Genomic DNA, 26,684 nt, shown 5'->3' on the forward strand with positions numbered 1-26,684 from the left:
CCGGTGGTCTCTGTTCTTTGCCCGATTTAATTTTGAGATTCACTTTCGTCCTGCCGATAAGAACATTAGGGCCGATGCTCTCTCTCGTTCCTCGGATGCCTCAGAAGTTGAACTCTCTCCGCAACACATCATTCCACCTGACTGCCTGATCTCCACTTCTCCTGCCTCCATCAGGCAGACTCCTCCAGGAAAGACCTTTGTTTCTCCACGCCAACGCCTCGGAATCCTCAAATGGGGTCACTCCTCCCATCTCGCAGGTCATGCGGGCATCAAGAAATCTGTGCAACTCATCTCCCGCTTCTATTGGTGGCCGACTCTGGAGACGGATGTTGTGGACTTTGTGCGAGCCTGCACTATCTGTGCCCGGGATAAGACTCCTCGCCAGAAGCCCGCTGGTTTTCTTCATCCTCTGCCTGTCCCCGAACAGCCTTGGTCTCTGATTGGTATGGATTTTATTACTGATTTACCCCCTTCCCGTGGCAACACTGTTATTTGGGTGGTCGTTGATCGATTCTCCAAAATGGCACATTTCATCCCTCTTCCTGGTCTTCCTTCTGCGCCTCAGTTGGCTAAACAATTTTTTGTACACATTTTTCGTCTTCACGGGTTGCCTACGCAGATTGTCTCGGATAGAGGCGTCCAATTCGTGTCTAAATTCTGGAGGGCTCTCTGTAAACAACTCAAGATTAAATTAAATTTTTCTTCTGCATATCATCCCCAGTCCAATGGACAAGTAGAAAGAATTAACCAGATCTTGGGTGATTATTTGCGACATTTTGTTTCCTCCCGCCAGGATGACTGGGCAGATCTCCTCCCATGGGCCGAATTCTCGTATAACTTCAGGGTCTCTGAATCTTCCTCCAAATCCCCATTTTTCGTGGTGTACGGCCGTCACCCTCTTCCCCCCCCTCCCTACTCCCTTGCCCTCTGGTCTGCCCGCTGTGGATGAAATTTCTCGTGACCTTTCCATCATATGGAGAGAGACCCAAAATTCTCTCTTACAGGCTTCATCACGCATGAAGAAGTTCGCGGATAAGAAAAGAAGAGCTCCTCCCGTTTTTTCCCCTGGAGACAAGGTATGGCTCTCCGCTAAATATGTCCGCTTCCGTGTCCCTAGCTACAAGTTGGGACCACGCTATCTTGGTCCTTTCAAAATTTTGTGTCAAATTAATCCTGTCTCTTATAAACTTCTTCTTCCTCCTTCTCTTCGTATCCCTAATGCCTTTCACGTCTCTCTTCTCAAACCACTTATCCTCAACCGTTTTTCTCCCAAATCTGTTCCTCCCACTCCTGTTTCCGGCTCCTCGGACATCTTCTCTGTCAAAGAGATCTTAGCTTCCAAAAAGGTCAGAGGGAAAACTTTTTTTTTAGTGGACTGGGAGGGTTGTGGTCCTGAAGAGAGATCCTGGGAACCTGAGGACAACATCCTAGACAAAAGTCTGCTCCTCAGGTTCTCAGGCTCTAAGAAGAGGGGGAGACCCAAGGGGGGGGGTACTGTTACGCCGAGCGCTCCGGGTCCCCACTCCTCCCCGGAGCGCTCACTTCACTCTCCCCGCTGCAGCGCTCCGGTCACATCCTCTGACCCGGGGCGCTGCGATTCCGCTGCCAGCCGGGATGCGATTCGCGATGCGGGTAGCGCCCGCTCGCGATGCGCACCCCGGCTCCCGTACCTGACTCGCTCTCCGTCTGTTCTGTCCCGGCGCGCGCGGCCCCGCTCCCTAGGGCGCGCGCGCGCCGGGTCTCTGCGATTTAAAGGGCCACTGCGCCGCTGATTGGCGCAGTGGTTCCAATTAGTGTGTTCACCTGTGCACTTCCCTATATCACCTCACTTCCCCTGCACTCCCTTGCCGGATCTTGTTGCCATTGTGCCAGTGAAAGCGTTCCTTGTGTGTTCCTAGCCTGTGTTCCAGACCTTCTGCCGTTGCCCCTGACTACGATCCTTGCTGCCTGCCCCGACCTTCTGCTACGTCCGACCTTGCTTCTGCCTACTCCCTTGTACCGCGCCTATCTTCAGCAGCCAGAGAGGTGAGCCGTTGCTAGTGGATACGACCTGGTCACTACCGCCGCAGCAAGACCATCCCGCTTTGCGGCGGGCTCTGGTGAAAACCAGTAGTGGCTTAGAACCGGTCCACTAGCACGGTCCACGCCAATCCCTCTCTGGCACAGAGGATCCACTACCTGCCAGCCGGCATCGTGACAGGGCCGCCCGGGCAGGTACAGTGGTAATAATGGGAGATTTTAACTATCCAGATATAGATTGGGGTCCGGGGTTGGCTAAATCTACAAAGGGGCGACAATTCCTAAATTTATTGCAGGATCATTTTATGGGCCAGTTTGTGGAGGACCCAACAAGAAGTGATGCCTTGTTGGATCTGATCATTTCCAACAACGCAGAGCTGGTTGGTAATGTAACTGTGCGGGAAAACCTTGGTAATAGCGACCACAATATAGTTACTTTTGACTTAAAATGTAGAAAACAAAGACAGGCGGGGAAGGCAAAAACATAACTTTAAAAAGGCAAACTTCCCTAGGCTGAGAGCTGCACTACAGGACATAGACTGGGGGGAGGTGTTCTCAAATACTGATACAGAAGGTAAATGGGACATCTTTAAATCAACTCTAAATAACTATACAGCTAAATATATACCAAAGGGGAACAAATATAAACGACTAAAACTAAATCCTACATGGCTGACAAATGATGTTAAAAGAGCAATAAACAACAAAAAAATAGCCTTCAAAAAAGTCAAATCTGATGGGTCAGCTATAACATTTAAACAGTACAAAGAGCTTAATAAAATCTGTAAAAATGTAATAAAAACAGCAACAATTCAAAACGAGAGACAGGTGGCCAAAGAAAGCAAAACTAATCCTAAATATTTTTTTAGATATATAAATGCAAAAAAACCAAGGACAGAGCATGTAGGACCCCTTAACCCCTTAAGGACTCAGCCCATTTTGGCCTTAAGGACTCAGACAATTTAATTTTTACATTTTAATTTTTTCCTCCTCGCCTTCTAAAAATCATAACTCTTTTATATTTTCATCCACAGACTAGTATGAGGGCTTGTTTTTTGCGCAACCAGTTGTACTTTGTACTCCTCTCCATGTTGTTAATGCTTCTCATTGTTGCCAGTCGCCCCTCTAGATGCAGGATCTGGGCTTCCAAATGGACAACTAGCACACATCTCGCACAACAATATGCACCCTCAAACTGTTGTTCAAGGATTGCATACATTGAACAGGATGTACATTGGACTGCATTTCCCAACATGGAGGCCATCTAGTTATGGGGATTTCACAAATGTATAGGAAAAAACAGACAGTCAAAATTACACTTAAAATTTTTTGTAGACCTTGTGGGTTCAGAAATTAACACTCACAGCGATCTCAACCTCCTGCTTTCAAACTCCTGTTTTTGAAACTCCTCTTTCACGCCCCCTGTTACACAGCAACACTCAGAAGAGCAAGATCTCAATAAGAGTCCCAAGCTAAGATTTATACACCTGTGCCCAATCTACTCCTCCTCCCCCTAGAGGTGGAACAGAGAAAAAAAAAAAAGGGTGTTTAAACTCTAACAGTTATCCCACTATGTGCAAAAGAGAAAAACTTACCCAAAATATGAATGTGGGCTATAGGCAGTCGCACCCACTCCACAGATTCACTCCGCACAACAGATAATCACAGTTTTTGAAACTCCTCTTTCACGCCCCCTCTTACACAGCAACACTCAGAAGAGCAAGCTGAAGATCGCGGGCGTCGGCCATTTCCGGCGGGTCCCTGGCTGCGATCAGCAGCCGGCATCAGCCACGCATGACACGGGCATCGCTACGATGCCCGCGGTTATGCACAGGACGTAAATGTACGTCCTGGTGCGTTAATTACCACCGCACCAGGACGTACATTTTCGTCCTGTGTCCTTAAGGGGTTAATAATGATAATGGGGAGGTTGTCACGGGCGATCAAGAGAAGGCGGAGCTACTGAATGGGTTCTTTAGTTCTGTATACACTATGGAAAAAGGAGCTGACATTGGCCAGGTCAGTGCTGGTAACACATCATGTAATGTACTGAACTGGCTTAATGTAGAGATGGTACAAGGTAAGTTAAGTAAAGTAAATGTAAGCAAATCTCCAGGGCCAGATGGATTGCACCCAAGAGTTCTTAGAGAGGTAAGTTCAGTAATATCTGTACCCCTGTTCATGATATTTAGAGATTCTCTGGTGTCTGGTATTGTGCCAAGGGACTGGCGCAAGGCGAATGTGGTGCCAATCTTCAAAAAGGGCTCTAGGTCTTCCCCAGGGAAACTATAGACCGATAAGTTTAACGTGCATTGTGGGTAAATTGTTTGAAGGACTTATAAGGGATTACATACAGGAATACATAGGGGATAATAGTATTATAAGTGATAACCAGCATGGGTTTACTAAGGATAGAAGTTGTCAAACCAATCTAATTTGCTTTTATGAAGAGGTGAGTAGAAGCCTTGACAGAGGAATGGCTGTGGATATAGTGTTTCTGGATTTTGCTAAAGCGTTTGATACTGTCCCTCATAGACGTCTGACAGGTAAGTTAAGGTCTTTGGGTTTGGAAACTTTAGTTTGCAACTGGATTGAACACTGGCTCATGGATCGTACCCAGAGAGTGGTGGTCAATGATTCGTACTCTGATTGGTCCCCGGTTATTAGTGGTGTACCCCAAGGTTCAGTACTGGGCCCGCTGTTGTTTAATTTATTTATCAATGATATAGAGGATGGTATTAACAGCTCTGTTTCTATCTTTGCAGATGACACCAAGCTTTGTAGCACGGTACAGTCTATAGAGGATGTGTATAGGTTACAAGATGACTTGGATAGACTAAGTGTCTGGGCATCCACTTGGCAAATGAGGTTCAATGTGGATAAATGTAAAGTTATGCATCTGGGTACTAAGAACATGCATGCGTCGGATGTCTTAGGGGGGATTAAACTGGCAGAGTCACTGGTAGAAAAGGATCTGGGTGTACTTGTTGATCACAGACTACAGAATAGCATGCAATGTCAGGCTGCTGCTTCCAAAGCCAGCAGGATATTGTCATGTATCAAAAGAGGCATGGACTCAAGGGACAGGGACATAATACCCCCCTCTATAAAGCATTGGTACAGCCTCACCTGGAATATGCTGTTCAGTTTTGGTCGCCTGTACATAAAAGGGACACTGTGGAGCTGGAAAGGGTGCAGAGACGCGCGACTAAACTAATATGGGGCATGGAACATCTTAGCTATGAGGAGCGATTAAAGGAGTTACAATTGTTTAGTCTTGAGAAGAGACGCTTAAGGGGGGATATGATAAACGTATATAAGTATATTAATGGCTCATACAAAAAATATGGAGAAAAACTGTTCCAGGTTAAACCCCCCCCAAAGGAAGAGGGGGCACTCCCTCCGTCTGGAGAAGAAAAAGTTTAGTCTCAAGGGGCGACACGCCTTCTTTATCATGAGAACTTTGAACTTATGGAACAGTCTACCTCAAGAACTGGTCACAGCAGGAAAAATTAACAGCTTTAAAACAGGATTAGATGCATTCCTGGAACAAAATAACATTAATACTTATGAAGAAATATAAAATCCCATCCCTTCCCCAATATCGCGCCACACCCCTACCCCTTAGTTCCCTGGTTGAACTTGATGGACATATGTATTTTTTCGACCGTATTAACTATGTAACTATGCATTCCCAGTATTCCTTCACAAGATTCAGAGGTCCTCGGACCTTGCGGCCTTACAGAAGCTCAAATGGGGAGAATCCTGTGGACTCTTGAGGTACCTCCCGGTAGGCGAAGAGGAGATGTGGTAAGTGTCAGGCCCAAGGCCTGATTATGGAAACATACATGTGTCTTATAATTGCATCTACCGTATATACTCGAGTATAAGCCGAGTTTTTCAGCACGATTTTTCGTGCTGAAAACACCCCCCTCGGCTTATACTCGAGTGAACTCCCCCACCCGCAGTGGTCTTCAACCTGCGGACCTCCAGAGGTTTCAAAACTACAACTCCCAGCAAGCCCGGGCAGCCATCGGCTGTCCGGGCTTGCTGGGAGTTGTAGTTTTGAAACCTCCGGAGGTCCGCAGGTTGAAGACCACTGCGGCCTTCAACATCATCCAGCCCCCTCTCACCCCCTTTAGTTCTGAGTACTCACCTCCGCTCGGCGCTGGTCCGGTCCTGCAGGACTGTCCGGTGAGGAGGTGGTCCGGTGGGATAGTGGTTCCGGGCTGCTATCTTCACCGGGGAGGCCTCTTCTAAGCGCTTCGGGCCCGGCCTCAGAATAGTCACGCTGCCGTGACAACGACGCAGAGGTGCGTCATTTGCGTCATTGTCAAGGCAACGCATCTATTCCGGGCCGGAAGCGCGGAGAAGAGGCGCCCCCGGTGAAGATAGCAGCCCGGACCACCTCCTCACCGGACCACCTCCTCACCGGACAGCCCTGCAGGACCGGACCAGCGCCGAGCGGAGGTGAGTACTCAGAACTAAAGGGGGTGAGAGGGGGGCTGGATGATGTTGAAGGCCGCAGTGGTCTTCAACCTGCGGACCTCCGGAGGTTTCAAAACTACAACTCCCAGCAAGCCCGGACAGCCGATGGCTGCCCGGGCTTGCTGGGAGTTGTAGTTTTGAAACCTCTGGAGGTCCGCAGGTTGAAGACCACTGAGGGCGAATGATGAGAAGAGGATGATGAAGGGGGGGGTGTGGGGATGATGAAGGGGGGTGGGGATGATTACAAGGGGATGATGAAGGGGGGATGTGTGGGATGATAAGGGGATGATGAAGGGGGGATGTGCGGGATGATAAGGGGATGATGAAGGGGGGGATGTGTGGGATGATAAGGGGATGATGAAGGGGGGATGTGCGGGATGATAAGGGGATGATGAAGGGGGGATGTGTGGGATGATAAGGGGATGATGAAGGGGGGATGTGCGGGATGATAAGGGGATGATGAAGGGGGGATGTGTGGGATGATGACAAGGGGATGATGAAGGGGGATGTGTGGGATGATAAGGGGATGATGAAGGGGGGATGTGTGGGATGATGACAAGGGGATGATGATGAGGATGTTAATGACGGGTCTGGATGATGACAGGGGGGGATGAGGTATTTCCCACCCTAGGCTTATACTCGAGTCAATAACTTTTCCTGGGATTTTGGGTTGAAATTAGGGGTCTCGGCTTATACTCGGGTCGGCTTATACTCGAGTATATACGGTATGTATAAACTAAGACCTGGGGGGTGAGGGGTCATTCAGATGGTGTATCCTTTGTTTTTGTGTATTGCAGTCAATTGGGGCCTGTCTGCTGTTTTCCTCTTTTTGAAGTCAGGAGTTTTCTTTGAAGTAGCAGGATGTAAGGGGTCTCTGATCCCATATATGAGATAAGAGATGCCCCCCCCCCCCTGGTGGGACCAGAGGGGAGGGGGGAATGGAGTCCCTCAAAAAAGGAGATATATAATATGAAACAATGCTAGAGTCAGTTGTTAAGATCTGTGCCCCAAGCTGACAAGACCATCCTAAGAACAGCTGGAGACCCACTCTCATGGACTGCTATACTATTAAGCTGTAAGAACTTTATTTTTACTTTTCTGAACTTGATTGCTAAACTCTTATATATATTCTTGTAACTGCATGTCATTTGTTAATTTTTATGCATAGCACTGTGATACCTTTTATCAGATTAAATGTTTAATCAATCAGCTCTGGTCTTTGATCTCTAAATATATGAGCTCACCTTTCTGAAGGCAGCTCGGGTGAAACACGTTTATCTAAGGGTTAATTTGGTGACTTGCTGGGATTAGTAGTGGATACCCAGAGGTCTGGCGGCTTTAACCCTTGCACCATCACACTCTCTCAAGCGTCTTGGCTGGACCGATAGGGTGTGATCGTGACAGTAAGTATCGCTCCCAGTATCAATATGTTCCTCCAGTATCAAGGCCTCAAGCTCCCCCATTTTATTTGCTAGGCTTCTGGCATTTGTGAACATACACTTTACATTTCCATGCTTTATGTTATTGGGGTTAATGGGATTCAAGGGTGTAAGTTTTATTTTCCTATGAAGCCTATTCCTATTAACTATTCTAACCCCTCCCTCCGCTCCACCCCCAGGTACATTTATAATTCCCACCTCTCTATCTACACTATCTTCCCCCTCTTTGCTGTAGGTTCCCTCCCCCCAAGTCCCTAGTTTAAACACTCCTCCACCCTTCTAGCCATCTTCTCCCCAAGCAAAGCTGCACCCTCCCCATTGAGGTGCAGCCCGTCCCTACGGTAGAGCCGGTAACCGACAGCGAAGTCAGCCCAGTTCTCCATGAACCCAAACCCTTCCTTCCTACACCAGCTTCTGAGCCACTTGTTTACCTCCCTGATCAACCGCTGCCTCTCTGGTGTGGCTCGTGGTACTGGTAGTATTTCAGAAAATACTACCTTGGAGGTCCTTGCCTTAAGCTTGCGGCCTAAGTCCCTGAAATCATTTTTAAGGACACTCCACCTACCTCTTACTTTGTCATTGGTGCCAATATGTACCATGACTGCTGGGTCCTCTCCAGCCCCGCCCAGCAACCTGTCAACCCGATCCGCGATGTGCCGAACTCGTGCGCCAGGCAGACAACACACTGTTCGGCGATCCCGGTCTTTGTGACAGATTGCCCTGTCTGTCCCCCTAATAATTGAGTCCCCCACCACTAGTACCTGTCTGGCCTGCCCTGTACTCCTCCCTCCCTCCTTACTGGAGCAGACACCCCCCTGGCGGTCAGAGGCGGTATCCTGTTGCAGTTCTGCTAGCTCTGTAATGGCATCCCCCTCATCTGCCAAGCGGGCAAACTCGTTGGGGTGTGCCAGTTCAGGACTAGCCTCCCTGACACTTTTTCCCCTACCCCTCTTTCTAACTGTAACCCAGCTAACTGCCTGACTGTCCTGCAACTCCGTCCCACTGTCCTCCCCCACCTCTATTCCCGAGAGTGCCTGCTCAGTGAGCAGGAGACTCCTCTCCATGTTGTTAATGCTTCTCATTGTTGCCAGTCGCCCCTCTAGATGCAGGATCTGGGCTTCCAAATGGACAACTAGCACACATCTCGCACAACAATATGCACCCTCAAACTGTTGTTCAAGGATTGCATACATTGAACCGGATGTACATTGGACTGCATTTTCCAACATGGAGGCCATCTAGTTATGGGGATTTCACAAATGTATAGGAAAAAACAGACAATCAAAATTACACTTAAAATTTTTTGTAGACCTTGTGGGTTCAGAAATTAACACTCACAGCGATCTCAACCTCCTGCTTTCAAACTCCTGTTTTTGAAACTCCTCTTTCATGCCCCCTGTTACACAGCAACACTCAGAAGAGCAAGCTCTCAATAAGAGTCCCAAGCTAAGATTTATACACCTGTGCCCAATCTACTCCTCCTCCCCCTAGAGGTGGAACAGAGAGGAAAAAAAAAAAAAAAAGGGTGTTTAAACTCTAACAGTTATCCCACTATGTGCAAAAGAGAAAAACTTACCCAAAATATGAATGTGGGCTATAGGCAGTCGCACCCACTCCACAGATTCACTCCGCACAACAGATAATCACAGTTTTTGAAACTCCTCTTTCACGCCCCCTCTTACACAGCAACACTCAGAAGAGCAAGCTGAAGATCGCGGGCGTCGGCCATTGCCGGCGGGTCCCTGGCTGCGATCAGCAGCCGGCATCAGCCGCGCATGACACGGGCATCGCTACGATGCCCGCGGTTATGCACAGGACGTAAATGTACATCCTGGTGCGTTAATTACCACCGCACCAGGACGTACTGTCACGATGCCGGCTGGCAGGTAGTGGATCCTCTGTGCCAGAGAGGGATGGCGAGGACCGCGCTAGTGGACCGGTTCTAAGCCACTACAGGTTTTCACCAGAGCCCGCCGCAAAGCGGGATGGTCTTGCTGCGGCGGTAGTGACCAGGTCGTATCCACTAGCAACGGCTCACCTCTCTGACTGCTGAAGATAGGCGAGGTACAAGGGAGTAGGCAGAAGCAAAGTCGGACGTAGCAGAAGGTCGGGGGCAGGCGGCAAGGTTCGTAGTCAGGGGAGATAGCAGAAGTACTGGTACACAGGCTTTAAACACACAAACGCTTTCACTAGGCACAAGGGCAACAAGATCCGGCAAGGGAGTGCATGGGAGGAGACCAGATATAGCCAGGGAGCAGGTGGGGGCCAATTAAGCTAATTGGGCCAGGCACCAATCATTGGTGCACTGGCCCTTTAAGTCTCAGGGAGCTGGCGCGCGCGCGCCCTAGAGAGCGGAGCCGCGCGCGCCAGCACATGACAGCAGGGGACGGGAACGGGTAAGTGACCTGGGATGCGATTCGCGAGTGGGCGCGTCCCGCTGTGCGAATCGCATCCCCAACGGCCATGACAGAGCAGCGCTCCCGGTTAGCGGGACTGACCGGGGAGCTGCAGGGAGAAAGACGCCGTGAGCGCTCCGGGGAGGAGCGGGGGACCGGAGCGCTAGGCGTAACAGTACCACCCCCCTTAGGTCTCCCCTTCTCTTTGTCCGGTAACTGCCTCCCCTGGGATGAGGACACCGGGAAAGGATGGAGGGATTCCTCAACGGCAGGCAGAACAGCAGGAGTAGGAATGGGGAGAGAGGGCAGAGGGCGAGACCTGGCACGGGGCAGTGTGACACCAGGACGAGGGCCATGAGGGGACACAGAGGCTTGCCTGATGGGACTGGGAGGGGGGGAGAGGCATTTCCTGTGGCAGGCAGAGTCCTTAATGACCTTAGGGGGACCGGATACAGGAGGAACCACAGGGTCACGGCAGGGAGTACTGGGAACCGGTTGAAGGCAGTCCTTGGAACAAGAGGGACCCCAACTCTTGATCTCCCCAGTGGACCAATCCAGGGTTGGGGAATGGTGTTGAAGCCAGGGTAGTCCAAGGAGAATTTCGGAAGTGCAATTAGGAAGGACAAAAAATACAATTTCCTCGTGATGAGGTCCGATGCACATTAGGAGGGGCTCCGTGCGGTAACGCACGGTGCAATCCAACCTGGCTCCGTTGACCGCGGAAATGTGGAGTGGCTTGACAAGACGGGTCACCGGAATGCGGAATTTATTCACTAAGGACTCCCGAATAAAATTCCCAGAAGCTCCAGAGTCCAGGCAGGCCACGGCTGAGAGGGGAGAGCTGGCTGAAGTAGAAATCCGAACAGGCACCGTGAGACGTGGAGAAGCCGACTTAGCATCAAGAGACGCCACACCCACGAGAGCTGGGTGCGAGCGTGCGTTTCCCAGACGTGGAGGACGGATTGGGCAATCCACCAAAAAATGTTCAGTACTGGCACAGTACAGACAAAGATTCTCTTCCTTACGGCGATTCCTCTCTTCCAGGGTCAGGCGAGACCGATCCACTTGCATGGCCTCCTCGGCGGGAGGCCTAGGCGCAGATTGCAGTGGAGACTGTGGGAGAGGTGTCTTTTTCCTGGCGGAGCTCTTGATGCCTTTCAGAAAAACGCATGTCAATGCGAGTGGCTAGATGAATGAGTTCATGCAGGTTAGCAGGAGTCTCTCGTGCGGCCAGAACATCTTTAATGTTGCTGGATAGGCCTTTTTTAAAGGTCGCGCAGAGAGCCTCATTATTCCAGGATAGTTCAGAAGCAAGAGTACGGAATTGTATGGCGTACTCGCCAACGGAGGAATTACCCTGGACCAGGTTCAGCAGGGCAGTCTCAGCAGAAGAGGCTCGGGCAGGTTCCTCAAAGACACTTCGAATTTCCGAGAAGAAGGAGTGTACAGAGGCAGTGACGGGGTCATTGCGGTCCCAGAGCGGTGTGGCCCATGACAGGGCTTTTCCAGACAGAAGGCTGACTACGAAAGCCACCTTAGACCTTTCAGTAGGAAACTGGTCCGACATCATCTCCAAGTGCAGGGAACATTGCGAAAGAAAGCCACGGCAAAACTTAGAGTCCCCATTAAATTTGTCCGGCAAGGACAGGCGGAGGCTAGGAGTGGCCACTCGCTGCGGAAGGGGTGCAGGAGCTGGCGGAGGAGATGGTTGTTGCTGCTGTAGCTGTGACTGTACTTGCTGTAGTTGTGACTGGAGTTGCTGTGTCATGGTGGTCAAGTACGACAGCTGGTGATCTTGTTGGGCGATCTGACGAGCTTGCTGGGCGACCAGCGTAGGGAGGTCAGCGACAACTGGCAGAGGAACTTCAGCGGGATCCATGGCCGGATCTACTGTCACGATGCCGGCTGGCAGGTAGTGGATCCTCTGTGCCAGAGAGGGATGGGGAGGACCGCGCTAGTGGACCGGTTCTAAGCCACTACAGGTTTTCACCAGAGCCCGCCGCAAAGCGGGATGGTCTTGCTGCGGCGGTAGTGACCAGGTCGTATCCACTAGCAACGGCTCACCTCTCTGACTGCTGAAGATAGGCGAGGTACAAGGGAGTAGGCAGAAGCAAAGTCGGACGTAGCAGAAGGTCGGGGGCAGGCGGCAAGGTTCGTAGTCAGGGGAGATAGCAGAAGTACTGGTACACAGGCTTTAAACACACAAACGCTTTCACTAGGCACAAGGGCAACAAGATCCGGCAAGGGAGTGCATGGGAGGAGACCAGATATAGCCAGGGAGCAGGTGGGGGCCAATTAAGCTAATTGGGCCAGGCACCAATCATTGGTGCACTGGCCCTTTAAGTCTCAGGGAGCTGGCGCGCGCGCGCCCTAGAGAGCGGAGCCGCGCGCGCCAGCACATGACAGCAGGGGACGGGAACGGGTAAGTGACCTGGGATGCGATTCGCGAGCGGGCGCGTCCCGCTGTGCGAATCGCATCCCCAACGGCCATGACAGAGCAGCGCTCCCGGTTAGCGGGACTGACCGGGGAGCTGCAGGGAGAAAGACGCCGTGAGCGCTCCGGGGAGGAGCGGGGGACCGGAGCGCTAGGCGTAACACGTACATTTACGTCCTGTGTCCTTAAGGGGTTAATAATGATAATGGGGAGGTTGTCACGGGCGATCAAGAGAAGGCGGAGCTACTGAATGGGTTCTTTAGTTCTGTATACACTATGGAAAAAGGAGCTGACATTGGCCAGGTCAGTGCTGGTAACACATCATGTAATGTACTGAACTGGCTTAATGTAGAGATGGTACAAGGTAAGTTAAGTAAAGTAAATGTAAGCAAATCTCCAGGGCCAGATGGATTGCACCCAAGAGTTCTTAGAGAGGTAAGTTCAGTAATATCTGTACCCCTGTTCATGATATTTAGAGATTCTCTGGTGTCTGGTATTGTGCCAAGGGACTGGCGCAAGGCGAATGTGGTGCCAATCTTCAAAAAGGGCTCTAGGTCTTCCCCAGGGAAACTATAGACCGGTAAGTTTAACGTGCATTGTGGGTAAATTGTTTGAAGGACTTATAAGGGATTACATAGAGGAATACATAGGGGATAATAGTATTATAAGTGATAACCAGCATGGGTTTACTAAGGATAGAAGTTGTCAAACCAATCTAATTTGCTTTTATGAAGAGGTGAGTAGAAGCCTTGACAGAGGAATGGCTGTGGATATAGTGTTTCTGGATTTTGCTAAAGCGTTTGATACTGTCCCTCATAGACGTCTGACAGGTAAGTTAAGGTCTTTGGGTTTGGAAATTTTAGTTTGTAACTGGATTGAACACTGGCTCATGGATCGTACCCAGAGAGTGGTGGTCAATGATTCGTACTCTGATTGGTCCCCGGTTATTAGTGGTGTACCCCAAGGTTCAGTACTGGGCCCGCTGTTGTTTAATTTATTTATCAATGATATAGAGGATGGTATTAACAGCTCTGTTTCTATCTTTGCAGATGACACCAAGCTTTGTAGCACGGTACAGTCTATAGAGGATGTGTATAGGTTACAAGATGACTTGGATAGACTAAGTGTCTGGGCATCCACTTGGCAAATGAGGTTCAATGTGGATAAATGTAAAGTTATGCATCTGGGTACTAAGAACATGCATGCGTCGGATGTCTTAGGGGGGATTAAACTGGCAGAGTCACTGGTAGAAAAGGATCTGGGTGTACTTGTTGATCACAGACTACAGAATAGCATGCAATGTCAGGCTGCTGCTTCCAAAGCCAGCAGGATATTGTCATGTATCAAAAGAGGCATGGACTCAAGGGACAGGGACATAATACCCCCCTCTATAAAGCATTGGTACAGCCTCACCTGGAATATGCTGTTCAGTTTTGGTCGCCTGTACATAAAAGGGACACTGTGGAGCTGGAAAGGGTGCAGAGACGCGCGACTAAACTAATATGGGGCATGGAACATCTTAGCTATGAGGAGCGATTAAAGGAGTTACAATTGTTTAGTCTTGAGAAGAGACGCTTAAGGGGGGATATGATAAACGTATATAAGTATATTAATGGCTCATACAAAAAATATGGAGAAAAACTGTTCCAGGTTAAACCCCCCCCAAAGGAAGAGGGGGCACTCCCTCCGTCTGGAGAAGAAAAAGTTTAGTCTCAAGGGGCGACACGCCTTCTTTATCATGAGAACTTTGAACTTATGGAACAGTCTACCTCAGGAACTGGTCACAGCAGGAAAAATGTACAGCTTTAAAACAGGATTAGATGCATTCCTGGAACAAAATAACATTAATACTTATGAAGAAATATAAAATCCCATCCCTTCCCCAATATCGCGCCACACCCCTACCCCTTAATTCCCTGGTTGAACTTGATGGACATATGTATTTTTTCGACCGTACTAACTATGTAACTATGCATTCCCAATGGGGAGAATCCTGTGGACTCTTGAGGTACCTCCCGGTAGGCGAAGAGGAGATGTGGTAAGTGTCAGGCCCAAGGCCTGATTATGGAAACATACATGTGTCTTATAATTGCATCTATGTATAAACTAAGACCTGGGGGGTGAGGGGTCATTCAGATGGTGTATCCTTTGTTTTTGTGTATTGCAGTCAATTGGGGCCTGTCTGCTGTTTTCCTCTTTTTGAAGTCAGGAGTTTTCTTTGAAGTAGCAGGATGTAAGGGGTCTCTGATCCCATATATGAGATAAGAGATGCCCCCCCCCCCCCTGGTGGGACCAGAGGGGAGGGGGGAATGGAGTCCCTCAAAAAAGGAGATATATAATATGTAACAATGCTAGAGTCAGTTGTTAAGATCTGTGCCCCAAGCTGACAAGACCATCCTAAGAACAACTGGAGACCCACTCTCATGGACTGCTATACTATTAAGCTGTGAAGTTGCTTCCTGCGTGAAGTTATGATTTTTTCCAGAAATTCGACAAAATCAAACCTATATAAGTAGGGTATCATTTTAACCATATGGACCTACAGAATAAATATCAGGTGTCATTTTTACCGAAAAATGTACTACGTAGAAACGGAAGCCCCCAAAATTTACAAAACTGTGTTTTTTTTTCAATTTTGTCTCACAATGATTTTTTTTTCACCGTAGATTTTTTTTTCCAGTTTGTTTTCTGAAGTTTGTTCTCCAGCAGTCTCTTCCACTGAGGCTTGATGGTAAGCACCTGATCCGTCAGGACTGAGGCTCTATCCAGGGAAGGTTGATTTCTCTCCCGGACCCATTCCTGTATCTCTGGGGGGCAATAGGCATAAAACTGCTCTTTCAGAATGAGTTGCAAAACATCCTCCTTTGGTGTCGGCCTTTTCCATTTCCAACCATCGCTAACAGGCCTAGGACATCTTGTGGGCATACATCCTAAAGGAGCCTCTGGTAACAGCTGGAAGATCCCGGAATTGGATGCGATATGATTTCAGGGTAATGGCATAAAAATCCAAGATAGTTTGTTTGATGATGTCATAGTTGCGATTCGACCGCCTGGCAGATCCACATATCAGTATATGGGGCAAGGGACGCTGGGAAGGCAGGAAGGCAAGGCGGGAAGGGAAGTAGGTGGTATGACCCTGAATCACATGCAGGATGCAGCCTATCAGCAGCCAGTCACCCCTGTGATGTCACAGCCCTATATAATCGGCAGCCATATTGCGGCCAGCCACTTCATTAATTAAAAAAGCTAAAAACGTGTATAGGTAGCTGCAACCCATCAATAGTATTACTGCCAGACGAGTACTAATGTGAAAAAGGTTGTGTATCCCATACAACCTGCGAGCAATGTATAAAGTGGGGGTACACTTTCCTCAAGTCTAGAGGCTAGCGGTGATAGAGGCTGGCCTCTATCACCTGTAACCCAGTATTGGCAAACCCGACGATCTTTACCATCACTCACCGGATCGCAAGAAATTTACTGGAGCATGCTTCCGGGGTTGTACGCATCCCGTCTGCCAGCGCACGTCTCCCCAGCGAAAACCTTTTTCCGGCAACCTGGCTCCAGGACATTGCTGGTAAGAGGAACAGTGTGCCAAATCCCTAAATCCGCTCAAAACTTTCCCTGTGCAGCCGGGGTAGAGTGGTCCAAATTTGAGGGTCCTCCAGCGCTGCAGAGCACAGCCTTATGCACCCACAGGATTACAATTAAGAGAATATCTATGTCCCACTCCCCAATCTCTATCCCTGTGCCGCCAGGGTAGAGTGAGATACGCACAAGGAAACCCCAGCGCTGCAGAGCACATTGATTTTAACCCCTTACCAACATGCTGCCACATGCAGTATCCTGACCAGATACGAGTTATACAGAGACTTTAATTTGAAGGAAACAAAAACAGAGAGACCAATGCGCATCTAAGCGCAATTAACCTTTTAGGGGAAAAAATATAGTAAAATATATAGGTAAAGGCTTGCTCACCTTTTGGTGTTGTGCTATGAGCACAACACCACAGATCGCTTGTCTCCACACTAGGTGGTGTGTTGAGGAGTGCAGCCTGCACTGGTCCCATATCCAACTGGTGGAAGATGGTCTGGTAGAATCCAAAGTAGGGAAAATATAATCTCCTGGGAAAAGGAGCAGTCAGCGGCGCTCTCATCTTTTAGGAATCAGGCTAGTAAGCCTGCAGCTTGTGCTGACCTGGTCAGCACGAGCTGCAGGTTTACTAGCCTGATTCCCAAAAGAGGAGAGCGCTGCTGACTGCACCTTTTCCCGGGAGATTATATCTTCCCTACTTTGAATTATACAACTTTGCTACTCAGACTATTTGTAATCAACCATACAAGGCTCCGTGCATACATCTATAAGCGCTACAGACTATTTGCCACCCTGGGATAGCAACACTTTTTTACCCTAATTTAAATTATATGTATTTCATACTGTGCCTTGGTGGGGGGGGGGCTCCCCAAAGTCAGAGTCCCTAGGACTGTGGGGGTCCGCTTCCCTAGTTAGCCCCTAGTCACCCCTTAGTAAGTTAATATTTATTTATATTGTCATTGTATATATGTATGTTTCATTACTCACTTGTTTGGTGTCGCAGGACCTTAGGTCATGTGACCCTTTACTCAGAACTCTATGGTATGTTGAAGGACCTTAGGTGGTTCATCTATAATGCCGTGTAACGGTGAGTGACAGTTGTTATGGACCAATCCAAAACGGACAGCCCCTGCCCATAAGGGAGCTGCAGCCATTATTCTCTCTCTTGTTCCTGCGCTGCCAAGCAAGCAGCATTATTGCTCTTGGGTTTCTGACACTGAACAAGGTAGGACCTCCGCAACTTTCAAGTACGTTTACTAGGCCAAAGCCTTGCGGCCTCGGCCTATACCAAAGCGGTTATAGATCTACAATTCCCCGCTATTCTCCACAAGATCACTGGACCTAAACGCACCCCTAAATCCAGCGGATCTATGCAACAGAATCCTCCTAAAGCTAAACTGAGCTTATCTGATCCCAACCAACTGTCAATCGCTGCTCAACTACAAATAGACTTTGTTATCTGGAATGTTATTGATATTGCCTGCTATCGAAAATCTTCAGTAAAAGTTCCTGCAAGTTTTCAGTTAAACAATGGTTGTGGACAATCCATTTATTACGCACTCACCTATCGCTCTTGGGAAGGGTGGCGATAGGCCCAGCATTACCTGAGAGTTCTAACCCTCACCCTTGTCGTCACGAGTGACAAGGGTTAACAGCACCCTTTATTATTCAGAACAGCAATACTCCAACTACCCTACATCCCCCGAGGTTTACCACAAAGCCTTTTTGGCGTTTGACAAACAGGATTCGGGTGTGTGCCTGCTGTTGTTGCCACTAGTGAAATTGTACTCCCCCCAATATAATGGACTTTATTCATGTGTTGTAAACCGCATTATTGTGTACAAGAGCGGCGCGCGTGGTGCGCAATACAACGGGGCCACGCAAAAAGTAAGGGGGGAGGAGAAGATTTATTCGCAGCAAGAATGTGCAAACTGCAAATGAATACATGCTACGATCCTCTGGTCCGGTCAGCACAGGAAGAGTTAAGCTGCTGTCGTAGAAGCGCGCGAAAAAGTCCCGCGCTGCGCTACGTCCCGTCCCTGGGCGTGGCTGTCAAGTGGCTGTATCGCAGCCAAAAGGGAACTTGGAAACAGAGGAGTCGTTTCTGGGAGGACTGGAAGTCGGGGCTGCACCGATGTTCTTCCTGCCGGCAGCCATTTTGGGGAAGCCCAATATAGAGGAGACCCAGCACAGCGACCTCTTTAGTCTGCACAAAGAGCCGGAGAGTACAGACATGGAGGAAAGCAGCGCTCCACGTGGTGAGAACATCAAAATGGCACCGGAGCAACGGAAAGTTGTGACGGTCGCAGCCCAACCGTTCCAGGATATTGCCGACCGTCTGCGGCGGTTGTTATTGGACGAAGAGGGGGCCTGCAATCTTCCCCCACTGCCCAATGATGATGATGACTGGCCGGATACACCTCTAGGAGACTGCGCTGGGACACCCGGAGTAGCATCGCCGGTGAGATTGTCCCCTCACCACAGGACCTGGGGCTCGTGGGCCAAGATCCCGTCGGAGGAGTCGTTAGTGAGTACCCCGCCAGAGGCCTTCTCTTCCTCCTCCAGCCTTGAGCCTGAAATACCCCTGTCCAGCTTGCCGAGTGAACGACCACGGTCACCAGATTTGCCCCAGTGGATTTTTGGGGACGAGCCGGGGCTCATCGAGTATATGCACGCGGTTCTACAACCTATACCTGGGAAGCCACTCCCACCAATCCCAACTGCACAAAGAGAAAGGGCCCGTCAGGAAGCCGAGCTGGCTGAGCTGATGGACAAATTAAAGGCCCAACACAGAGAACTGTACGCCCTTAAGCATTTGAATTTGCCTCCTAAGGAGAGGATTCGTTACCAGGAGAACGCCAAAGAGATGGAAGCACTGTTCATCCGCAAGTGGGATCGTCCCCGAGAAGGGGAGGAGCCTTTAGAATGACGAAGAGCAACTGTGGCCAAGTTCGACAAGGTCAGAGGTTATGGGACACTCTTAGATTGCCATACAGGGCAAACCATCCTCGTAAACCGGAGAGCAGTACAGAGGCCATATCTTCATAAGAAGTTCTACTCTCTGGAGGTGTGTGAGATAGTGGAGTACACCCCCGTCCAGGGCCTGCGTGGAGAATGGGCTGCTGCGGTCACCAGACCAATGGCCCCAACACAGCTTCCCTTCAAATACTTTCCGTCTACAGATTGGGAATCGGATCCCTTCAACCTGAGGCCGAAATGGTCTGTTCCTGATGCCTCCACCACCGTACTCAAGGAGGAGAAGCCTCCCCAACAACAGTCATCTTCTTCGTACAGCAAAGTGCCAAGGCCTGCTCAGGATCAAGAAAGTAGGCCCAAATTGCGGGCACCAGAGATCGTACCTAGACCCTCTCGGAGCAATGAGAGTTTGTCTGTTTCCAGGGTACCAACGTATGTACCAAGGCCCTCTCGGAGCAATGAGTTTGCCGGCTTCCAGGGTACCAACGAAAGTTCTTTGGCCAACTCCTGGCATGGAGATGGGGCTAAGGACAGCCAAAAGTAATCACCGGCTGGTGTTTTTAAAAAAAATTACAGTTTTTCGTCGCATTGTAGCACATTTTTCTGCCCTCATAAGTGCATACCTCATATCTTCATCTAAGTAGTGATTTCTTTTTTACCTGTTAATCTGTCAAGGGCCTACATTCTGTGAAAGTCCAGGCAAAAGTACTAATCAGCTGGTGTTGTACTCAGATACTTTTTAAGTGTACTGTAGAGCATTTTTCTGCCCTCATCAGTGAATACCACATACCTACATCTAAGTAGTGTAGTGGCCTAGATACTGTGAAAGGCCAGCCAAAAGTGCACACTTGCTGCTGTTCTAGACAAATACTGTTTTAAGCGTAGTGAAGTGCATTGTACTCCCCTCATATACGCACCAAGTATGTCAGGCAGGGAAGTGCCAGGACGTGCACAGAGGAGTGGCAGAGGCCTAAATCCTTCAGGCAGAGGTCGTAGCAGACTTGGGGCGAGTAGCAGCAGGAGTCGAAGCGAGAGGCCTGAGCTCCCATTATCAGCTAGCGATTGTGTCTCGACCAGCAACCCATCTGCCGTTGTCGATTGGTTAACACGGTCATCCACTTCATCACAAGTCACATCTGAGACCCCCAGTCAACAGTCGTAGGGTTCCGAAGACATAACCCTGGGCAGTCCCTGCCCTCTCATTTCCTCTGTCCTATGCTGTTCCCTCTCCTACAGAAATATCTTATGCTGTGGGTTCAGCTCCACCATTCACTGAGGACGATCTAATAGAGGACATTCAGCAGCTACTGCCCAACCAAGAAGTGGAGGAGACATCCGACGCTTCCTCCCCTAGGCGGGCAAGTAGTGATGAGGAGAGTGACGTGGGAGGCGGTGTTGCCAGGGTTCAGGGTCCTGAAGCAGACACTGTTGAGGAACCTGAGGAGGACATCAGTGACGTACAGACACTTGTTGATGATTATGAAGCTGATCGCAATTGGGAGCCGGGTGCAGAAGGGGCTTCGTCATCATCAGGAGAAGAGAGTTGCAGGTATCCCATGAGGCAGCAGTTGAGCCAGCAAAGTGGTAGCATGGTTGGCAGTCAGCGTGGTGGCAGAAGTGGAAATTTTCGAGCCAAACGTGTCCAGGGGAGACCACCTCCTCTGTGGCAGCCTACCTTCCTGGGAGGTAGTGGAACAGGGGTTCCTGGAGACGGCGGCAGTAGCAGTCAATTAGTGCGGACTGTTGGTGGGAAAATCAGCTACTCGGCGGTGTGGCAGTTTTTCATCAAGCATCCTGAGGAGGTTCACATAGCCACATGCAAGATATGTCGGCAGAAGGTGAAGCATGGCCATGGTCTCAATGTTGGCACCACGGCCTTGCATCAACATATGCTTCACCATCAAAAAGCGGCCTGGGAGAACCGTGGCTCCGATGTAGTGGTCCAGCCTGCTGCATCACCTAGTGGCACGCTGCTCCCTCTTTCAGCCAGTCAAGACTCCACCACCTAAGCCGAAGGGAGCTGTGTGTCATACCCTCCTTCTGTCGCTCCAGATGCTCCTGCTCCTCCTGCTTTTAGTCAGCCATTCCACCAACATTCCATCAGTGAAGCCATGTCCAAGAGACAACGGTATGCGCCCACTCATCCAATGGTGCATAAGCTGAATGTGCTCCTGTCCAAGTTGCTGGTGCTGCAGTCCCTCCCTTTTCAAGTGGTGGACTCTGCCCCTTTCAGAGATCTGATGGCTTGTGCCGAGCCGAGGTGGAGAGTGCCAAGCCGTCATTTCTTTGCGAAGAAGGCAGTACCAGCCCTGTACAATTTTGTGGAAGAGAAGGTGGGAGTCCTTGAGCCAGTCGGTGTGTACCAAACTGCACGGCAGTGCCGACGTCCGGCACTGTAACTATGGTAAGGGACAATAGATGTCCTTTAGGGCTCACTGGGTGAATGTGGTTCCTGCACAGCCACAGCACCAACTTGGATAGGTCACGCCTCCACGCTCTCAGGCCGTTGGTCCTGTGACAGTGTGCGACTCCACCTCCTCATCCTCCACCGTGTCCTCAGTCTCAACTGCACAGACAAGTCTCAGTGGCCCTTCAGCATACCATTTGTGCAGGGAATGGCGGAGTCACGCTGTTCTTCACATGGTTTTCCTTGGCGAACGGAGTCACAAAGGGGAGGAACTGCTAAAAGTAATTTTGTAAAGAAATCGGATATGGCTTACTCCACGAAAACTGGAAATGGGTACCATGGTGACTGACATCGGGAAGAACATCTTGCCTGCGCTGCGACTGGGAAGGTGGAGCCATGCGCCCTGCATGGTTGGCACCCGTGTTCAATCTGGTTGTCAAGCAGTTCCTGAAGTGTTCCCCCCTTTTGCAAGACATCCTAACAATGGGAAGGAAACTTTGCATGCACTTCAGCCACTCATACACCGCAAAGCACACCCTCCTTGAGCTGCCGCATCAGAAAGGTATCCCCCAAAATAGTCTGATTTGTGATGTTGCCAAACGTTGGAATTCCACCTTCCATATGTTGGACCAACTGTACAAACAGAGAAAAGATCCCCTGTGTAACTTCAATGTAAACCAGTGACAGCTCATACGTGACACCTGCCGTTTGCTCGGGCCCTTTGAGGAAGCCACATCATTAGTAAGTCGCCAGGATTACGGGATTAACAACGTCATTCCACTGCTTCATTTCTTACAAGACGTGTTGGCAACGTGGTGTCTACATCTCACGCCCACATGAGCCCTGTGGGGGCTGAACTGGAGGGAGAGAAGGAGGGGGAGCGGCACAGTGGAGCTCAGTTTATGTTTCGCCAAATGGGTGATTTTTCTAGTAATCTGACAGGTGAGGAGAAGCAGCCAGAGGAGCTAGAGGATTATGAGGAAGCTGAGACAGAGGACCCAGACACACCGTGGCAGTATGCAGTGGAGATGGAGGCAGGGAGTCCCTCTGAGTCACTTGCTCAAATGGCACGATGCATGCTCACTTGCTTGCATAGTGACAGACAAATTGTCCAAATCGGCACCATCGTCCATCCTCTCACAGGTCTGTACCAGTGGGCCCCCTGCACTCACCTTCCACTGCCATGGCTGCTGGAGAGGGGTGGCAGGAGCAGTACCAGTTCCATCAGCAGCAGCCTGAGTCTACAGTCGCTGATGAGTAACTTTCTTCACCCACATAGTGAAGCAACTCAACAGCAGCAGGTAGACCTGGAGCAGGACCTGAACCAGCAGGTGGTGGCATACCTTGACATGCCTATGCCAACACACTTTTAAGATCTGCTGGACTTCTGGGCAGCTAAACTTGATTTGTGGCCGCAGCTAGTCGAGTTTGCCCTGGAAAAGCTGTCCTGCCCGGCCAGTAGTATGCCATCAGAGCGGGTGTTAAGTGCGGAGGGGGTCAGTCTGAACAGGGGTATGGGTGTGTATTAGCACAAAGGTGTGACGTAGTCCACCTGAGTTTCCACACTTCTCAGTATAACACAGCTTAGTAGAAATTGCACTCGTACAACAAAATTTGTGTTCCAATTTCAACACTTCCAACATATGTCTACATACTAAAAACTTTATATAGGAACAGTGTATAAGAACACAACATAATCACCCAGTGCTCGTTCGCTGATACAGGTTACAGCATAGGATCAATTTCTTCTGCTCCCACCGGAGCTCCATGTTGGAGTGTCCATATTAGCTGTACACCTTGCTTGACTCGTTTGAACGCTCACCCACAGCTTGATTGGCGACGTTTCAGGATCTCTCGCTTTCTCAAGCCTAATGTGAGTAACCCACCACCACAATTTATAGACCTTAGTGTCACGAGATTTCATATCTATGAATTCAAAACAATGATGGTAGAAAATATTCCCATATTACATCAGAACAGCATAGAACTTTTCACAAAAATACATTAAAATTGCAATTTTCATTAATACCATTCGGGGACATAGCATTAATTTTTGTTATCCAGAAAACCTCCCTTCTTAGTAGTTTCTTTTTTATTTCTTCCTTCCTTGTACCATTTATCTCCTCTAATACCATCCACTCCAGATCGCATACTTGATGGTGATTTTGCACAAAGTGTCTCGCTACACTTGTTTCCCAGTATTTTGAATTCTCTTTTTCTTTTTCTTGTGTACTTTTTCTGGCCATATTCCTAATTGCACTTTTATGTTCGTTAACAGGAATTTATATGGACCTAGAATTCTGGCCGATGTATATATTACCATAGAAGAAACAAAAGAGTGCTTCAGCTTACCCCAGGTGCGCACGGACGGGGCGTGGGCCCGCAACAGATTAGAGCAAAGGAAAGGAGTCCAGCATCCAAAACTCTGAGGATAACGTTTATTTCACCAGATGGCAAATACAGGAACACAGGTACAGTGACGCGTTTCGGCCTTAGAACAAGGCCTTAGTCATACAAGGGATATAGTACACAAAGACCTCTTTTTGTATGTGAGTAGGCGGACATGACGTCACGGAACACACCTGCAATTTCAGGTGCGTCCCACCCACATGCAAAAACCCTTAGCAACCGCTACTGCAATACATTTTGAAATCATAGAAACATGACAGATATAAACACTAGTTAAAAACACACTAGTTTTATTTCTATACAATAGTAAGAAAATATACCGCATATCCTAAGTACACATACATAAAAAAAAAAAAATCTTTTTATATATATATATATGTGAGTGCACTGCGGGATTATGCTATTGCACGGAACCGGAGGAAATCGGACAGTACGAAACAAACTTAAATATGTTAATAGATACACTATAAAAAATAATATATATACATCTGTCAAATTATTTGATATATTTTTATGAAAACCATAAGTATGAATGATAACCATGTATGGAAATAATTATTTCGTTAAAAAATAATCATACTAATGGACATATAAACATAATATCAAATACCTCCAGTATTCTTTTATAATGTAAAATTGTATCCATTCTTCTATTAAGGCCCTGTGGATATCTTGTCCCTAACTTGAGTATCCAAAAGATCTCTTGCTGGAACCATCACTCTTTCGACCCCCTGTAATTGAAGATGTGAAGATTGAGACATTCCTAGATAAGAAATATGGTACATCGGAGATGTGTTTGCGAATCCTCATTTTCAGAGAATTCGTAGTACACCCGACATACTGTATCTGACAACTTTTACATGTAAAAAGATACACGACACCCGTCGTGTTGCAATTCATGTACTGCTTAATTGGAAAAGTGACATTATTCACAGTAGACACAAATGTAGTGGAATTTTGAATGAAACTGCAACATATACATCTCCTTGCCCCGCATTTAAACGAACCACTATAAGTTAACCAGGTAGGCTTGGTGTGAAATTTATCCTGGAACAAACTGGGAGAAAGGCGCTGGCCAATGGTAGGGGCTTTTTTAGACACACACATGTGACCACCTGTCAGAACTTGTTTGAAATCAGGATCACTAGTAAGGATTAGCATATATCTGTTAATAACTTTAATAGTGTGAAAATCTACACTATATTGAGTGGAGAATATAACTGGTGAGTTGCTCTTACTTTTAGGAATAACATTTCTATTTCCATTACTATTATGATTTGTATTTTCTTCCTCACCATTAAGGTGCTCCATCATGCCCGTCTCTAGTAGCACCTATAAGGGACTTACGGTCTTTACTACTTGCAACCGCCAGAGCCTTATCTATAGTCCACTGAGGGTACTTCCTTGCTCTTAGGTGGTTGCCCATAGAGACAACCTCTTCCCTAAAATCAACTTCCCGAGTACAGTTGCGCCGAGCTCTGATGAATTCTCCTGTGGGGAGATTTTCTATAACGTGTCTGGGGTGACAGGAATCGGCATGTAGGATGGAATTAACTGCAGTGCTCTTTCTATAAGTGGATGAAATAACCTGGCCGCTTTCTCTGTCACCCCAGAGGCGCAAATCCAGGAAGTTGATCATTTCAATCTCCACAGTCACCGTGAACTTTAAATTGAGTTCATTCCGATTTAGATAACCGGAAAAGCCCTGTATGGCTGCTACACTTGATCCCCAAATAAATAGGAGATAATCAATGTAGTGGCCATACCAAATTAGGGCGTGACTGTGGGGATTGCTTGGGGTGAAGAGAATCCCTCTCTCCCACCAACACATGTAAATGTTGACAAGAGAGGGGGAGAACTTCGCCCCATCGATGCTCCTGTGGTCTGCAGGAAATACATGCCATTAAACATAAAAAAGTTGTGTTTCAATAAATATTCAACTGCCAATAGCATGTATTCCCGGAGACCACAGGGGGATCGAGAATAGGTTTCTAAGAACCAAGACAAAGCTGACAGGGCAAGGTGATGAGGTATGACAGAGTACAGTGAAGTGACATCTGCAGTCACCCACATGTACCTGTCCTCCCACTGAATCTGGTCCAGCATCTCCAACACGTGTTTCATATCCCTGATATGGCCTGGGATAGTAGGGATGAGCGGTTGCAGAAGCGAGTCAATCCACTCACACAAGCGCTCATTTAAAGATCATATCCCCGCAACTATAGGCCTGAGGGGGAGGGGGGAAGGGAAGACACCCTTGTGCACTTTTGGGAGCGAATGGAATATTGGTGTAATAGGGCAGGGACGGACATATCGCCTGTGCAGCCGGTTCAGCTGCACATAGGGTTGCCACCTTTGCCTCAGAAAAATACCGGTCATGGGTGTGGCTATGTGGGGGTGGAGCTAAAAAAAAGAGGGGATGGGCCCGATTGCACAGAGGACGAGGGATCAGGGGTTTAAGAAATGGCATGGGGGATGGGGGGGGGAGAAATGGCACAGGGGAAGGGATGGATATGTGGGGGGAA

The 26,684-nt window shown here is 48.7% G+C and overlaps 1 protein-coding gene across 1 annotated transcript in view; it reads right to left on the minus strand.

The window, feature by feature from the left end:
• SCUBE3 (signal peptide, CUB domain and EGF like domain containing 3) overlaps positions 1-26,684 on the minus strand; it is a 1,482,089-nt gene that overhangs the window by 1,297,353 nt on the left and 158,052 nt on the right. Inside the window, exon 2 of the mRNA XM_056557668.1 lies at positions 24,770-24,890. The gene's annotated coding sequence lies outside the window, so the exon portion shown is untranslated. The remainder of the gene's footprint in view (positions 1-24,769; positions 24,891-26,684) is intronic.

Source organism: Hyla sarda, chromosome 2 (genome assembly GCF_029499605.1).
Source record: "Hyla sarda isolate aHylSar1 chromosome 2, aHylSar1.hap1, whole genome shotgun sequence".
Lineage (NCBI taxonomy): Eukaryota > Metazoa > Chordata > Amphibia > Anura > Hylidae > Hyla > Hyla sarda.